Consider the following 10,314-nt stretch of genomic DNA (forward strand, 5'->3'; position numbering starts at 1 on the left):
GTGCAAAAGTGGGGATATTTCGTGATAACTTGTTTAAATACTTGAGTGCAGTGCCACTACATTGACATTGTACTTGTCTGTCCAAAAGCAACAAAACAAAATGTTCATGTGTCAATGAAGGTCAGACATACAGGCAGTACATTACTGAGATAATACAAAATTGATCAAACAACTGGATACATTCTGTTAAGAGTCAGGCGTTTCTGATTCACTATCATCCCATTCTCAGCCACTATGCCATGTTGAAATGTACTGGATGCTATCAGAAACGTCTGACTCCGGAAATGTATCAAGTTGCTTGATTCATCTCCTGTCATGTTACATATCTTCATGTTTGCTACACTGTGTAGCAATCTATGGACTTATTTCGTAAGCGCTGGAAGCAATATCTTTAAATCCGGCTACAGTCATCTTTATCCCGGCGCGCACTGAATAACATCCTGTCTATGTCGCAAGAAATACTGTAGCGTTCATCTTTGCCACGTTTTGTAGCAATCTATGGACTTATTTCGTAAGCGCTGGAAGCAATATCTTTAAATCCGGCTACAGTCATCTTTATCCCGGCGCGCACTGAATAACATCCTGTCAGAAATACTGTAGCGTTCATCTTTGCCACAATTTGTAGCAATCTCTTGCCTTATTTCATCATCGCTGGTAGCAATATCTTTAAATCCAGATTACGCCCACCGCAAGGTAATAAGATACATTCATTTTACCGCGAGCACGCCTCCGAGGGTGCGGCGTTTTAAACGACGTCGTTTTGTCAGTAAAACGGCTTTTATTTAAGCACCAGGGACAGGTCTAACATCTCGGCATGTTGGGCTACAACGTACAAGTAGTGGCGATATTTCAGTATGCATGTGTATCTATGTATGAATAGTTTCGGAAGAATAAGATAATAAAAACTCCGGTTTAACTTTTGAACAGCACAGAGTTCAGCACCAAGGACAGATAATCATCCCTGATACTATGTTGTGCTATAAGTGACGTTTTGGTCTATATTCATATTTTCTGGGAAACAAGATAATTTTTTTTAAACTTCGGTTTCGCTTCCCATCTTGGTTTGGGAGATGGCCAAATGCCAGGGAAGACATGTATACCTTTTTTATTCTCATGATGGAACATTTCTTGGCTGAATGCATGAATTGTGACAGAAAAAATGTTGCTATGAAGCAAAAGGTTTTAAAAATCGGGATTTTACATTCCACAAAAGAACTGATATCACCTACAAGTGGGTAAAACTAAACGGACTTTTCTAATACTACTACTTCATGAAACAGCTGCAAAGTATGCTTAGATATACAAAATATGCAAGTCAAAATGCTTGTACTAAATGAGCAAATGAAGACTAAAAACTATGAAACAAACTTCAGTTCACAGAAACACGATTTCACTCCAGGAAAGCCGACTATCGACCCGTCACTGTCAGACCCCCAGACAGAGTTATTGCTGACGCAGGACTGAACGAGATTATAGCGTTCGGGGCCGCGGATTCGACGCGCCGAATGGGCCGTCGTTAATCACGGGCTAGGATCTGTCACGCCGGCAGGCACGTGTATCGAACTTCGGCGAGGGAAATCTAGCGGTTGTTCACCCTTCCTCAGTCTGGAGAAGCTTCAGGAGGTCGGTTGTGATCACAAAAAAAGGAGGGGGCGGCAGCAGCGCAAAAACACGTGCCCACTAGTGACGTCTTTGATACTTTCCTTATTATAGCTTTATAAAAAAAAACTTAACGTTATAGCTACGGCATGACCCTTTCAGGTAAGTCACCCCGCTTGTGAAAAACATTTTTTTTCTGAAACGGTTGATTTTTTCTAAGAAAAGAAAAGAAAAGGAAAGAAAAGAAAAATACATATGTTATCATGGCTTGAGTAGAAAAATAAACAACGTATAGCTACGGCTTGACCTTTTATAGTTAAAGGTCACTGAGCTGTTGATAAACAGGTTCCCGAAGAAACCCTTGATTCTTTCCAAGAAAAGACGAGGCCGGAAAACACGTCGGCTGTGAAAAAAATGTGTCCGCTAGTGAGGTCTTTGATAATTGATCATTGTGGCGCAAATAAACAACTTAAAGCTACGACTTGACCTTTATATTTGATTTCTCTCCCAAGAAACGTTTCAATTTTTGCAAGAAATTTGGTGATTCCCAGAAGTTTTGCGCTCTACTGGAAATGGTTGCAGTCATTGTCATTGTCATTGTCATAATCATCATCATGTCGGGCAGGTCATTGTCATAAAGGGCTAGTTGAATTTCCCCGGTACAATGAATCTGTAAATACTGTACATAGCGTCGGGCTTCTGTGTCATGACCAGTGGAAGATGTTAGCTCTTCGGTGAGCTAAACTTGATCGATCACATTTTCGCTCTCACGTTGGGAAAATTACACTCGATAGACTCGATATTCTACCGGTTTCGACTTTATCCGGAATTTTCATTTTTACTTTTCAAGTCGGACCGTCTCCCGGCCTAGTTTTTGACGTCGCACATCGAGAACGCACCGCTAACACTCACTTCGCCCTGTCTTTGGTAAAAGTATGGTGTATGGAGAGTCTACAACGACCTCTTGTCCTTGTAACGGTCCTCATCATGATGAAACCCGCTCCCGCTTCCCGAACATAAGGGGGGAGGCGTGCTTTGGGCGGCCAGAGTGCGCATGCTCGCCAATATTCTCCCGCCACTACTAACGTCATACTCAACTCGAGGGCTTAAAGGTCTTGAGCGTTGTCGTCCTTTAAAATGATGTTATATCAATTTGATTTACTTTCTCAGTTTAACGTTCTGTTATTTTCTTTTACTTCGGTTTTTGACAGACAAGGACGACGTGGCACTGCACTCAAGTTTTTATAACTTATATCAACAGTGCCACGCACAGATAACAACATACCCATTTTCTTATACACCGGAGCGAAGTGAGGAAAGTCGTGTAAAGTGCCTTTCCCACGGGCACAACATCGGTGGCGTCAGGGGGATTCGAACTCGGGACCTCTTGGTTCTGGGCCGAGCACCCTGCCGTTACGCCACACGACCCCACGTTCTGTTAGCTACAGTGATGGTTTTGGGGGCGGCAATGCGATTTCCCCAACAAAAGAACTTGGCCCCGATAAGTTAGAAATCGCGAATCAGCGCTCACCCCCCAAATATAAACGTCGGCGCTGCCCGGGAAGGCGGCAGTGGAGGCTTGCCCCAGGGCCCTTCGAAAATGGCCTATTCGGCGGTATGTAGTTGCCTGGTAAAATAACCTTGTTGTTGTATTGTTACAGCAAGTAGCTAGGTACCCATCTGAGTAATGAGACTGCTGCAATATGCTCGAACACGGAACCCCCATTTTATGTCGCTTCCGAAAGACGATGCAGCTCCTACCAGGATACCCTTCCACGGATTCAAACCGGGCATAACGACAAACAAAATTGATCTTCAGGCATATCTTGGTGAGCAAAATGGTGATGGTTTCTGACAGGACCGGTACACCTAGGCCATCTGTAAGAAAAAGGGGCAAATCAGAAGATCACAAGATCACAATATTCCCATCCAACCTCTGCTTGGAGACAACGTCGGGGAATGGAAGGGGATTCGAACAGGCCTCCGGGCTCCCGGGCCAAGCACCATACCATTACGCCAAGCTACTCAGTGAGAATTTTAGTGATGATAGTAACTCTATAGCTATTGCACAATAATTGTACAAGGTGCAAAGTATGGCATCTACTGGTACATAACTACAGTTCCATATGGCTAAACTACCTGATACAAGACTGTGTATAGTATGGGATGAGAATGGGCTTTTACAACCATTGGAGGCATTTCTGACGTCTAGACATTCTTTAATAGTTACTCAATAGTCGCCGTGCCAGTTTATGACTGGTGGAAAGTCTCCTCGCCTGAAGACACGGACGACTGGCGTGCTCCAGACTGGAGGGTTAATTCTTAAATCCCTCCGCCGTCCCACGGATGACGATAGGTGGGGAAAGGAGCGTCTTGTCTTTCGGTAGTTTCTGAGGAAGAAATCTGGGCCCCAAGCTGTGGGCTTATAGAGATGAGAATGAACATGAAACGTGACCAAAACCCATTAATAGAGACCTTGAGTATAATCTCTGGGCTTTTTGTGTTACAATGCGGCCTTTCTGGTCGAGCACACCAGGCCACCCTTACTCTTCTCGATATAGTGTTAGATTCTTTTAGGAACTACTCGTTCTTGAAGTTCTTCCGGAAACACAAACAAACAAGTAAACATAGACACACACACACACATACACACGCACAAACACACAGATACACACACACACAGACACACACACACACAGGCAGACACACACACAGACAGACAGACACACATACACACACACACAGACAGACACACACACAAACACGCACACAGACAGACAGATAGACATACACACAGAGACACACACACAAACACACACACACACACACAGACAGACAGACAGACACACACACACTCAAACACTCCATTTTTCAATAACAAAATTCAACTCATACCATCTGTCACGTTCACGTAGCGCTGTTTCCTGAATCCAAAACCCACCCGGGAACCGCCTTTTCTTCAGTCAGAGTTAGACCAATTTACTTCGCAGAAATCCTCTCGAAACTACGCTTAATTAATTTTCCGTCTGACATTTCAAGACGTATGTTTGGGAATTAAGATAACGTTAAAGACGTGCGCACGGTGTGTAATGTAATAAGTCTGGGTACCGTTACATTCATACGTTATGAAAGCCATACACTTTTATTTGTTTTCATATTTTTGGACAGCAATTTTGCAAAGAGCATCAACACTTTTTTTCGTCTGAATTCGTATCTTTGAAATCTGAAATTACAAAACCATTTAACGGCAAATATTAATGTGTAACGTTATATTCTCATGTCGTATGACTTATTGAAATAATCTTATATCTTATTTTATTTTGCAGCTCTAGTTTGTAGTTCTTAGTTGACCGTACTTTTTGTTTTGTCAGAAAACCTCCTTCTATTTTCTTCTTTCCCTATTTTTGGACAGCGTTGTTACAAGAGGCCCGCACTTGTTTTTGTCTGAGATTGTATTTATAAAATCCATAATTTTATCCGAAATCACTTGATACCAAATATTTTCTTGTTCCTTTCAGCTTTTGCATAGGAAGTATTATTAGAATCCACGCTTTTTCTGTTCTTTGCATTACGATATCATTTTCCCGCTTTAGATAAAGTGGTCTAATAATACCTCAGAACAACAATGCCGTTGAACTCGACACTTGTTCAGCCACAGCGCCGCGCGACTTTGAACGCGAGGAAAGCCGCGCACTGCGCATGTGCGACCCCAAACGACCCCAAAGTCACCGCCTGACCGCGAACCTGTCCGCCGTGACGTCACGAGCTCGCCCCGGTCACCGCCATGCTGTATCGAACACGCCCAACATGGCGGCCGGCGTGTCGGGCAGACAGAGGGCGTGACCTCCATCCCTCAGCCCGGCGTCTGCGTCTAGACGGGATCGATATCGCGGCCCTGCGGCGGTAATGGGACGTCATCATTAGCGGGGAGGGCGGGAAAAGTGCACTTGGTGTTGTTCGTGACAAGAATGATTGACAGGAACGCAGACGATAGGACTGTAGCATGAAGATGTTGCTAATGGCGGGAAGAGATGTATATATGAGAGAGATAATGGTTTATTATGATATGACATAATGTTACCAGGGGAAGGGGAAAATGCACTTGATGTTGTTCGTGACTTGAATGACTGACAAGAATGCAGACGACAGGATTGTAGCATGAGGGTGATGATAATGGCGGGAAGAGAACATGTATGGACATATTTGGGATCTGATATGACATATTGTTACCAGGAGAAGAAAGTGCACTTGATGTTGTTCGTGACTTGAATGATTGACAGAAACGCAGACGACAGGATTGTAGAATGAGGGTGTTGCTAATGGCGGGAAGAGAACATGTAACCGTTATAGACATATTTGGGATATGAGAAAGATAATGGTTTATTGTGATATGATATAATGTTACCAGGGGAAGGGGAAATGCACTTGATGTTGTTCGTGATAAGAATGATTGACAGAAAGGCAGACGACATGATTGTAGCAAGAGGGTGTTGCTAATGGCGGGAACAGAAGAGTTGATTGATCATGACAATATAATCTCCGTTAGGGACATATTTGGGATATCATATGCCATGTCACGAACCCATGCCCGGAAGGTAAAAGTGCACTTGATGTTGTTCGTGACAAGAATGATTGACAGGAAAGCAGACGACAGGATTGTAGCATGAGGGTGTTGCTAATGGCGGGAAGAGAACATGTAACCGTTATAGACACATTTGGGATATGAGACAGATAATGGTTTATTATGATATGACATAATGTTACCAGGGGAAGGGGAAAATGCACTTGATGTTCAAGTCGTGACTTGAATGATTGACAAGAATGTAGACGATAGGATTGTAGCATTTGGGTGATGATAATGGCGGGAAGAGAACATGTATAGACATACTTGGGATCTGATATGACATAATGTTACCAGGGGAAGGGGAAAATGCACTTGATGTTATTCGTGACTGGAATGATTGACAAGAATGCAGACGACAGGATTGTAGTATGAGGGTGATGATAATGGCGGGAAGAGAACATGTATAGAAATATTTGGGATCTAATATGACATAATGTTACCAGGAGAAGAAAGTGCACTTGATGTTGATCGTGACAAGAATGATTGACAAGAACGCCGACGACAGGATTGTAGCATGGAACCGTTATAGACATATTTGGGATATGAAAGAGATAACGTTAATGGTTTATTATGACATGACATAATGTTACCAGGGGAAGGGGGAAACAATTCGTGACAAATAGTTGGTGGTTTTGTGGCATATTTGGGGTATGCTGTGAAATACTGGGGAAGGGGGGGTGCACTTGACGTCGTTCGTGACTTGAATGATTGACAGAAACGCAGACGACAGGATTGTAGCGTGTGGGTGATGCTCATGGCGGGAAGAGTGCAGTTATGTCAGACTAATGACGGGGGAAGGAGGACGTGAACTTGATGTTATTCGTGGCTTGAATGATTGACAGGAATGCAGACGATAGGATTGTGACATTTAGGCAATGCTCCCGGCGGGAAAAGTGGCTTGCAGATGTAGACATATTTGGGATATGATCTAACATAACGTTACCAAGGGAAGGTAGAAGTGCACTTCATGTTGTTCGTGACTTGAATGATTGGCAGGAACGCAGACGACAGGATTGTAGCATGAGGGTGATGCTCATAGCGGGAAGAGCGCAGTTATGTCAGACTGATGACGTAGGAAGGGGTGTGTGCTCTTGGCGTGACTTGATTGACAGGAACGCAGACGACAGGATTGTAGCGAGTGATGCTTGTGGCTGGTAGAAAACATTTGGGGACATATTTGGGATACGATGAGGTAAACTTTCTTCAATGCGTAAATTTAACGCAACTTTCAACATAAATATGACCTTTTTTATGCTAAGATTTTACAATGATTTCCAAATGCATTTCACTTTTTTGGGTAATTGAATTCTAGTTTTCATACGTCTTTAAATAAACTTTGATGAAGACACATGTATAAAAATTGTCTAAACCTTTTTCCTTGTAGAATCACGTTCCGCCGTGCACGTTCTCTATATCGGCATTTGTTCATGGAAGAATTCACATTCACCCCACGTAGCCATCTTCCCTTTCCTTCCTTCCCTGTGTTTAAGACGTCATCAGAAGGAACTGCGAACGTCTCCAGCCGAGCGACTTCTCAGAAGGAGTCGTTAAGTGCCAGGCGCGTCTTGGCACACAACTCTGGCGTCTGGGAATGTGCAGCGGTTCAGCCTTGAGACTTAAAATGTTTCCGGAAGTCCTCCAAAACATCGTTTGTAAGTTTTACCGTCTGTTTAAATGCATCTCTGGCAGAACTTCAAGTTCGAGTTCAACGGGAAACTTCGTGGCGGGGTTCATCGCGTAACTGAGGAGAGCTATCTGTGGGGCCTTATGTACTATAGAAAGGTAGGGAGAGGGATGGACGACAGCTGCGGAAAATCTATAAATGACGAGTTGATATATAACGTAACTGAGGGGAGCTATGGGGCCTTGTGCACTGTTGGAAAGAAGGGAAAGGGACGGACGGCAGTCGCGGAAAATCTATGGATAATGTCAAATATGTGATAACATGATATCTTGTCCATATACACACACCTAAATTCATAACTTGATATTCATAACAGATTTTGAAAATATGACAACTCTTTCTGGATTCAATGTATTGTAACATAACGTTGATAGATAAAATTAAATTTCAACTAGAATAAAACAGCATTCTATATAACGTTAGAAAACACAAAAACAATAATCAGACTACTAATGCTACTTTAACTACTAAAAATTAGACTGACAATAAAGACAGATCTTTAGCTCTTCGCCGAAATTTTTAGCACATTTGAACCACGCCTTCACCACTAGCTAGACTTACGTGCGAAATATCTAGGGCAGTAGACAGCTTCGAACGCCGCATAATAATCAACGCTCCCCTGGCGCCTTTCCGAAATTGGGTCAATCGAATTCAATGTCGGAGAATCGACCTTGATATTTGCGCACGACGCTGTCGCACCGAAAATACCGGCGACCTAAATCTTCGCTACTAGTACAAGACTGTTGATAAAGTGAACATGTCTGTTGGCGTAACCTTTTGCTCGGTCGGTCATTGACCTCGAATACTGCATACATTGCTTGATGACGTCACATGATAGGCAGGAACCAGGATGAGGGCCTAGCCCAATGAGCTTTAGAATCCGAGCTTTGAAATGTATTTCAAAGCTCCTTTGAAAGAGGAGGATCTTAGAGGGGATTCCTTTGATGATTTTGATACAAAAATAGGTTAGTGACAAAGCATACGTGTATGATTTTGTTGGAAATATGCGTGGCATAGCGCGTGTTTTGATCCGAGAAAAAAGAAGGGAATTCAAACCAAGGAGGTTAATTTAATCTCCTTGTTCAAACACAATTTTTTTCTTCGTAATAAACAGGAAATCGCTAGCTTTCTTAAATCCAAAGAATGTTTATTGGATAAAAGGGTACAAAAATCTTTATGCGCAGTTAGCTCTTGTTTTCTTCGTTGAAAATAACAAAAGTCAAGACATCATAAGCACGTTTAAAGATGGCAATTCTTTTCTCTCCAATTCATAACTGGAGGGCTTTCTGTGCAGCCCTTTTAGTTTATCATGCATTTATCAAGGAGTTTAAGTAGAGATTTTGAACCTCCTTGGAAATATACTGTGCATTGTGTATCATCGGAGAAAAATGAGTGTTGTGTTTTCTTTGTAGAAAGACAACAAGAAGACATACGCACGTCTAAATCCAAGCAACATTTTCCTCGCGTGCATCGCGACCCCATTTTCGCTCCGGGAAACCCCTCTGTACACTTCCGTGCTGTATCCAGGGATGTAACGTACCGGGAAAGGTTGGGAAATAAAGCCGTCACAGCGCCCACCCGCAGCGACTGTCTCACGTCGTCCTGCCACAGAAAACATTCCCGGCATAATAGATCTACGTCCGGAATCCATCCAATTACGCTGGAGGAAAAGCAGTGAAATTCAGACAAATTAGGGTGAATAGATGTTACATGTACAAATGATGGTAAAAATTATAAGAAATGGTAAAAAATATGGTCAATAACGGTAGAAACTGTTAGAAATATCATATTCCACATAATAGATATTTCTAACGTTTTAAAACACCGGGTGGTAAATTAAAAGGTGAAATCACATTCAAAATCAAATATCTAACAGAAATAACAATGAATTGAAATCATTTGTAAATGATGACAATAACCACCTACTCGGTGAAATGGAATTTACCAGCGGAATTTGGCCACCATAGGGTAAATGTTACTCTGGTGGCCAATTATTTGTCCAGTTTTTGCGAATTCTACTCTCAGTATCCCCTTCGGAAATCGGAAGGCTCTACATTCCCTACACGTCCGGAACACATTAACTACAAACCTCAAGATTTAGGTGTGGTGGATTTTTGTGGTCCACTGCGTTTGTAAAGTCAACGTCCGGACATTGAACTCTGCGGCTTCCCTCCCGACCGGCTGTCGGCTGCCTGCTTCTGCCGCAGGAATGAATAATCTATGAGTTCAAGAAGGTCAGACATCATGCTGTATAATTTGATGCATTCCATTCTATAGATAAATTCAAATACATTCTAGAAGGAGACAACCTTTACTGTGTACAAATAGGTAAATATATCAAAGAATGTTTTGATCTTAGAACTAGTAGTGTAAGTGATAGGTGAAACTCGACATGTTGAAGTATTCA

The sequence above is a fragment of the Branchiostoma lanceolatum genome, chromosome 10 (genome assembly GCF_035083965.1).
Source record: "Branchiostoma lanceolatum isolate klBraLanc5 chromosome 10, klBraLanc5.hap2, whole genome shotgun sequence".
In the NCBI taxonomy this organism is placed as follows: domain Eukaryota; kingdom Metazoa; phylum Chordata; class Leptocardii; order Amphioxiformes; family Branchiostomatidae; genus Branchiostoma; species Branchiostoma lanceolatum.